The sequence below is a fragment of the Ambystoma mexicanum genome, chromosome 2p (assembly GCF_040938575.1).
Source record: "Ambystoma mexicanum isolate Mex_15411 chromosome 2p, UKY_AmexF1_1, whole genome shotgun sequence".
Taxonomy (NCBI): domain Eukaryota; kingdom Metazoa; phylum Chordata; class Amphibia; order Caudata; family Ambystomatidae; genus Ambystoma; species Ambystoma mexicanum.
This window is the reverse complement of record NC_090923.1, coordinates 1,261,306,908-1,261,314,654: the sequence shown is the minus strand read 5'-3', so window position 1 is coordinate 1,261,314,654 and position 7,747 is coordinate 1,261,306,908. Positions and strand designations below refer to the sequence as shown.

General features: G+C 38.4%; 1 long non-coding RNA gene across 1 annotated transcript in view; it reads left to right on the top strand.

Annotated features, from left to right (window-relative positions):
* The first annotated feature begins 1,175 nt into the window (after positions 1-1,175).
* LOC138566040 (uncharacterized) overlaps positions 1,176-7,747 on the top strand; it is a 300,502-nt gene continuing 293,930 nt past the window's right edge. Inside the window, exons 1-3 of the long non-coding RNA XR_011301808.1 lie at positions 1,176-1,213; positions 1,955-2,035; positions 5,504-5,540. This is a non-coding gene — a long non-coding RNA (uncharacterized lncRNA). The remainder of the gene's footprint in view (positions 1,214-1,954; positions 2,036-5,503; positions 5,541-7,747) is intronic.

Here is a 7,747-nt window from a genome sequence, read left to right as displayed (position 1 = left end):
ACCCATGGTAGCTCATTTTTAGGAAAAATAACATAGCCATAATGACATCTTCTGGTCTATTCTCCAAACAGCCAACAACACCTTCAGAGGCGGAAACAGAGACCTTGCTCTTTGCAAACTAGAACAGCAGTGGATTTTTCATTTAAATTCAGTAAAACAAGGCCTGAATGTGTCCATCGAGTGGAACCTCTTTTTTCATTCTCTGGATACTGTGGGTCCAGTAATCACTGTCGACAGTGGATACGTTTATTGCATGACTACTTACATGACTATGAAAAATATACATCTGTCCTATTGTATGTCAAAATGCATAACCTATTATCCATTCCTGGAAATCTTTCGATTGCTTTGGCAGCGCTTTAAGTTGTCATAGCCAGCAGCACTTGAAATATTATTTCAAACGTGTAAAATATTATACACTGATACCTTAATAAATATGTATATATTTTTTCCTGCTTCAAACAACAGTCTGATAGAGGTAACTCCTAATTTACTGATACCTACATAGTTTTTTACCAACTGTAATGATAGTTCACCATTTTGTCGTTTCTATATCAAAATGTTAAATCAGATCATCTTATCTAGAATGATACAACAAATGTATTTGTCCACCAAAAAAAGTCTAACTATGTATAACTGTGTGAACTAGATCTAGAATAGCGCATTATCCAAAAATGTACAATGTTTTATTGTGTGATGATTAGGCTACATTAAATTGCCATTATAAATACCAAAAAGTACCAACAGTGACAAATGTCTATACCATGATGCACATGGAAACTGTACTGAATGGCATTCAACACAACTCGGTATACAATGCTGTTTTATATGTGATGTAATATTGTGTTTCAGAATACATGGGCATGTGCTGCACTACATTTGTCTAAACTACAACATAAAATTCTGTGTGCCCGGGTCCATTAATGTTTTTTATCATTGACTCCGAGATACATTAATGCACAACTCAGGACATATACTTACCCGTCAAGCCCATTACAATTATATTAATCCCAGGCAACATACAACCTGAAATGTTTCAAATTAATACCCCTTACAGGCGCCCAGCACCCCCGGATGCTGTCTTCTAAAGAGGCTCAATAAAGCTTTATTCAATCCAGAGCCTCTTAGTACAAGCCACGCGATATGCATGCGCGCATTGCATACAGTATCGAGCAGCCGACACAGCCACAGCTCTGCAGCCCCCCTGTACGAGGTAAGCTATACTAAGTGCGTTACGCACTTGCCGGGCCCATTGTCACTGGTTAACTGTCTCGAATCTGATTTAAACGAATATAATTTTCAACAAACTTGCGCGTAGCCCAAGCGTACGTTTGTCTACCATTAGGCATGGGTGTTCTAGTCTTAATTCGCTATGCACTCATTTTGACCACTTGGCAATACATGACAGGAAAAACCGTTTATGCAGTTGCTGTCTGCCTTCACCGAGGCCGATCCATTTGACAGCCATCTCTTACCAGTTGGTACTGGTCCCGTAATGCTATTGCACGCAGTTCCAGCACACATATTTCTATTATTAGACACGTCTCCTGCTCCAACGTACTAATTCATCTCTCACTGGGGCCTCACTGGATCCAAACCACCTGCAGTAAAAGCATAAGAGACATAGGGCACATCAGTATTTCTTTTATTAGACATGTCTCCTGCTCCAATCTATCAATTCATCCCCCACCGGGGCCTCACTGGCTCCAAACCACCTGCAGTAAAAGCATAAGAGATCTATGACACTTTAGTCCATATTGATCTCAGATAAGCTAAGTACAATACTTAACAACGCAATTTGTTTCACTCTATAGGAGATCCTGCATACCTCAACTCCTTCTTTCGCCTCGTTCTACTTACCATACCAGGCATTGTGCTTCTATTCTAAATCGCTTTACTGCAATATGATACACTTGTATAGACAGTATGGTAATTATGCACCACTTTTTCCTAGACAACAAGGATCCAATTATTTATGCCAGTACAAAGCACGGCAGCCAGCCAATCATTCAAGTTCACAAGACGACATATCAAGGTAGGTCATTGACCTGCAGCTGATTTTAATTACCCCTTGGTCACCCTTCCCCTGACACACATCATATCATCTAGTTCTATAGGTACTTCACACTACACGTTTTTTCACCAACTTCGTCCTGATGACAGTTCGGGCCCTTCAGTGAACTTGCCAAGATACAGCAACTGCTGAGGGTCATTTATATTCCGAACCAGAAACACCAACTTAATGTGTGGACAATAATGGCATACTACTACTATTAAGTAGTACAGAAATCTGCACAAATAATTGTGTTACTAACCTTCACTACAATGTGTAACTAAATATATAATTGTTGTTTTTTTGCCTTCATGGGCTCATGTGTTGCTTTTTAAGGCCTTTTTGTTCGAGTTATAGGCCTACAACTTTTAGCTGTTTGTACATTAATTAAATGTTGAATTCAACTTGCTCTTTGTGTAACCATTACTCCTGGCTAGTATTTGTTAAACCTAGCTCCCTGCTGCAACTCGCACCTACCCTTAAATGCGTCTTTGAATAGGGGTAGCTTCTGACTCCCTTTTTTGTCTTCTTACGTAACACACCCTCTCGAGTCAGGCCAACCTTAAAAAAAAGGAGGGTCACCCTTTGCACCATCTATCTCGTATATCTGGTGTCTAAGTCTGCCAACTAGCTGATGTTTTTAAGTAAGGAATGTTAATCTGCTAGATCTCTCTATAGTGAATGCTAAGTCAGATAATGTTGGTTGATTGCCGTTTGGAAGACTATTCTGTGTGTATGTGTCTGTTGGGGCTGAGCTATACTGTTTGAGGTAGCCAACGGTTGTCTCATGTCTCTTATATACTTGTGGCTTACTGAAGAACCTGGAACTAACAATAAAGCCCACCTTGCACAAGAAAGCCTCCTGTGCCATTCCTGCATGGTTCCCGACCTCCTGTAGAATAGACTACCTCTTTAACTCCCCCAGAATAATATTTAACTTTGATATCCACAATCTCTTGAAACTCCAATGCTCCTCAATATGAGCTGCCACCCACGTGACTAACTCTAACTTTCACTGCTGAAACTGAGATTTCAATCTCTCTTCAACCTTTTTGTTCCCCATTCTCCTTGTGCTTACTCTGTTATGTCCTTCCCTCAAGGGCTTAACCATTCCTACATGTCTGTAGAGGGAGCCGTCACTGGCAAATGTCCTATTTGCGTGAAATGGTGTTGGGTAGAAAAGGAAGGGCATGGCGAGGAAAGGGAAAAGGAAAGGGGAAAAGAGAAATTAAATGCATGAAGTAGGTTGATACATGCTACTGGACCATGTCTTTTCTTTCACTGTGTGTCGCCTCAACCGAGGAAAACACGATAATGTCCAACCCCACTCTAGCCTCAAAAAGGCCCTGCACATGCTTATCTTCTTACTAAAGGGAACATTAGTTGATAGATGTATATACTACTTTTCATAATCCTATAAATAGGTCATTTGTCTTATTGCCACACTCAAAGATTCAAGGGGAGAGCCAGAGATAAGTTGGACTGCCACCCAATCCAGAGGAGAAATCTTTCACTGAATCAAAGGAGTGAACATTTTATTATTTGCAGTCAAACAATGCATCTTTTCAGAGTCATGTTCCACTAATTTCTCTTGCATGCTTTAACTCTTTTTTTATATCGTTGTTTGAGAAACCTGTGTTTTTTTAGACACACATGACTGGGGAAACCCTTACTGGCTTGCAGATCTCTTCTCAACTCCTTTTTAATATTCTGTAGGATAGCATTATAGGCATAAGTGTGAATAGAGATTGGTTTAGGTTTACCACAATTGTTAGATGTTGGACTGCCCTGACCAACTTGTATAAGAATGTTGGAATACTCATCCAGGTTTTTGATTTTAAATGGTAAAGCCTGAAAGATTTTATTATGAGTCATTAAATTGTCATTGAGCTTTTTGAATGAGTATTCCAGGTAATTCTATGTTGGTCCCTTTTCTTTGCATAGCTTTGATGTCATTGATGTTTATCCTAGAGAGTTCCAAGGAAAGCATTAAGGATGCATGATCACTTTATCATGTATTTGAAAGCACATGTTAGAAGAGAAGTTTCTAAATCCTGTTGAGGATATAAAGAAGTGATCATTAATTGAACTGTAATTCTTAACCATGTGTCTTGGAGAGGAATGTCACCACTCATATTCCAGTTAACTTGTTGCCAATGCCAGCAGTTCATTAGCTCAAGCCATTGTTTTCCCCTAATACAAGATTGTAATATATGAAGAAAATGTCTACTTGCACCAGTTTTTTCAGTAGGAAAACGATTACAATTCAAGTCACCAGATATGATCCTGCTCTCAGAGGAGTGGCATGAAAACCAATTAGAAAGTATTTTAGTAAATTGTTTAAAGAGAAGATTTTGGTTAGTCTTTGCTGAATTACAGTAAATATTAAGAATCAAAATATCTTCCATATCATGGTATATTGTTTTGTCCCAAACTATTTTAAGGGTTTGTGTGTCCACAGTTCTAGGTTGCCATTGTGTTTTAGAAATGCCATTGTTGTCTTTAATCGCTAAAGGCTTGACAGTTACAAGATAGCCCCATTAGAGTTCAAGGAGCCGTCTCTTTCTTTTATTTAAATGAATTCTTTGAAGTCAATGCAGATGCCAGCCATGACCATTCTTTAGGATTATCAACAGGCAAATGGTCATTCTGATCTTTAAATGTTACCATACGATCAGCAGATTTGTTACATTGAATAATTGTACTAGGTAACAATTTATTTTGTTACCCCAATGTAATATTAGTTGTATTAGCTGTGTAATCTGAAGACAAACTATTGGCTGTACTTGAAATAAATCTTATCCCAGAGTTGGGAAGCCTGTCACCTCCACCAATATGGAATATTTTGTGAAACGTGAATGGATATGTAATATTGCTTTGTGAAAACTATAAAAACATTGGAACTCTATTTGTTCACATAATGTAATCTAGGAATCTCTTGAAAAAGCGATAACATGTTCAGCCTATTCAGGATCATTTTTTTTATCTGTAGGAACCACAAGTTTAATCCAAGGACTAGAACCTCTTGTGATGGTCGACTGTTATCCATGTGCACTTTCCCTCCATTGGGTGGATTTCCATACATTCCCTTTTACAGGGTTTTTTTGGCGACAGGCGCATAAGTAGGTCTATAATGCGGGTTTCAATCAAATAGACCCATAAACCTTGGAGTTGCACAACTTAAACCTGATATAGAGTTTGATTCATAACAGGAGATTGTAATTTATTTGCTAATACCGATGTTACTGGAGGTGTGCTGGGTGGAAGTAGTACAGAATTGTTATCTAAAACCTCAGGGTTTCCTGTGTTTGTATCTTAGAAGTCTTGTTCAGTAATGTCAAAAGGCCCAATCATGATCACTTTATCAGGTAGTTGAGCTTCATTCAGATTTGGAAGATAAATTGTTTTTGTTGTCTTTTTTCTTATTCTTATTTGTATTTCCTTCTGTAGGCTTGAAGCAATTATCTTTGTCAAAGTCACAGTGAGGGTAAGTGTCTACACCCACAGAGCAGGGCTCAAAATAGAGTAGTATTCAAAGAAATGCTCTAAAATTGACACCTACGGTAAACAATGCATGCTTATCTGATACAGATGCTAGTCAGGTTGCTGTCTGCAAATCTACTTATAATGCAATGCAGGGATCTCAAGCCTGACTTTGAATGATCCCTGTACAGAGGATGCCTTCAAAGAATATTGTATTGAAATGTTATTGTTTTATTGGGTCCTGCTAACATTCATGTTTGTGAACCTAGTCATGATATAATGCAGGGGTTTAAGTGTAACTTTGCATGATTCTTGTTTCAGTGTTGCCTTCAATAAATGTTTTATTGTAATGCATTGTTTTATCATGCATTGCTCATATTTATGTGAGTATTTGCTGGAAGACTTCTGTTGAATAAAGAAAACTGAATTAACGATAAGTCTTAAAACTTTAATATATCAAAATTGGCTAGCTTCAATTTCAATTTGTTTTTCAGTGCACCAATTCATGACAATAACTAGTTGTATGCCAAAAATCTTGATAATCAAAGAGACAATTTTGAGGCTTTTGGGCAGAAAAAATATTTGTTTCCCAATCAGAAAGCCCCACGCTTAAAGCTGTTCAAAACAACATTTGTTTAAAATATAAAGCCCTCTATGAAACTTCGATCTGGAATATTTTTTTTAATTTTTTTTATGGTAGGTCCCACGAGTTACTGAGAAAAGATAAAAGTTATTTTATGAAGGTCCATAGGCAATTCGTCCTTAATTGATGCCATGCACCTGCACAATAGCAATATATATATATATATATATATAGAGAGATATATATAAAAAAAAAATATATATATATATATATATATTACACGGCCACGGTAGTGGCCGTGTAGTTATGGTTAAATTGCTAATCCCATAGGAAGAGCACTTTTTGGGCAGCTTATAACTTTGCTCCCCCTGGACGAATCCTCACCAAACTTTGCAGAAAAAGTATATGGCCCACTCTGATTTTGTTTTGTGCAAAGTTTAGTGAGGTTTGGTCCAGGGGGGCAAAGTTATTAGCAGGTTCCCAAAATGTATTTTTTTCCCATAGACTGAATGGGGAAAAAACTTTGCTCACGCCTACAGCCCAAACCGCTGGACGGATTTTCACCAAATTTGCGGCAGGAGCAGCGGCTTGGTCCCAAAAGCGTGCTTTTGTAAATTTGGTGAAAATCAGTCCAGTAGTTTTTTTAAAAAAAGACCAAAAAGTAGGTCACAAAAAAATAGTGATATCTATGTCCGCTCCGTGGACACATTTCCCTGTTCGCTCCGTTGACAGGACATTGATTGGCTAATCGGCTTGCATCATGTCCACGGACATGTAACGTGTTCGCTTATTGGCTGGAATGAAGCGTGAGGTGCTTCGTATTGTTTCGATGTGCCCGTCATCTTGAATCCACGGACAGTGTGGTGACGAACGGGGGAGAAATACAACTTTTTCAAGTGTGTTGATGTGTGAGAGTGCTTGGGGAGGGTGGGAGAGTAAGTGATGGGTCAAATGCAGTATTTGTTTAGGTGGCAGGCACCCCTGATATGTTTGTCATGTCCGTGGTCACTGCGGCTGTCCGCGGACATAAAGAAATGCGCTTCTGGCTATTTTATTTTAGTCTGATATTGGTTTTGGGTTGTTAGTACAGCGTTGATTGTAATTAATATCCTGTATAAGTAGCCCATATAGCAAAGTTAAAATGTTTGATTCTATATAAGTAGCCCATATAGCACAGTTAAAATGTTTGATTCTATGGGTGTGATCTATCGGTGTGATATGCTGCGGTGGTTGTGGCCAGGGCCTAGAGTCTTGGGCGCATGGTGCCGTAGGCCGTAGGCCATGCACCCAAGACTCTAGGCCCTGGCCACAACCACCGCAGCATATCACACCCATAGATCACACCCATACAATCAAACATCTATCAAATATTTGCAAATCTACAGTTTGTGTTGTGTTTGATTTGTATAGTTTGTATGTGATGTTTTGGCTACGTCATGTCATTAAGATTGTAGAGTTTGGTAACAAGTACTGCAGTATAACATGTAAAGTAAACATTTTGTATTGTGGTGTATGGTTAGATGTTTGCTTCAATGGTTGTGTTATGGAGCAGTATTTGTGAGTTGTACTTATTATAATATACTTACTGTTTTATTTTTTGTGATTGGATATATTTTTTTCATGATGTG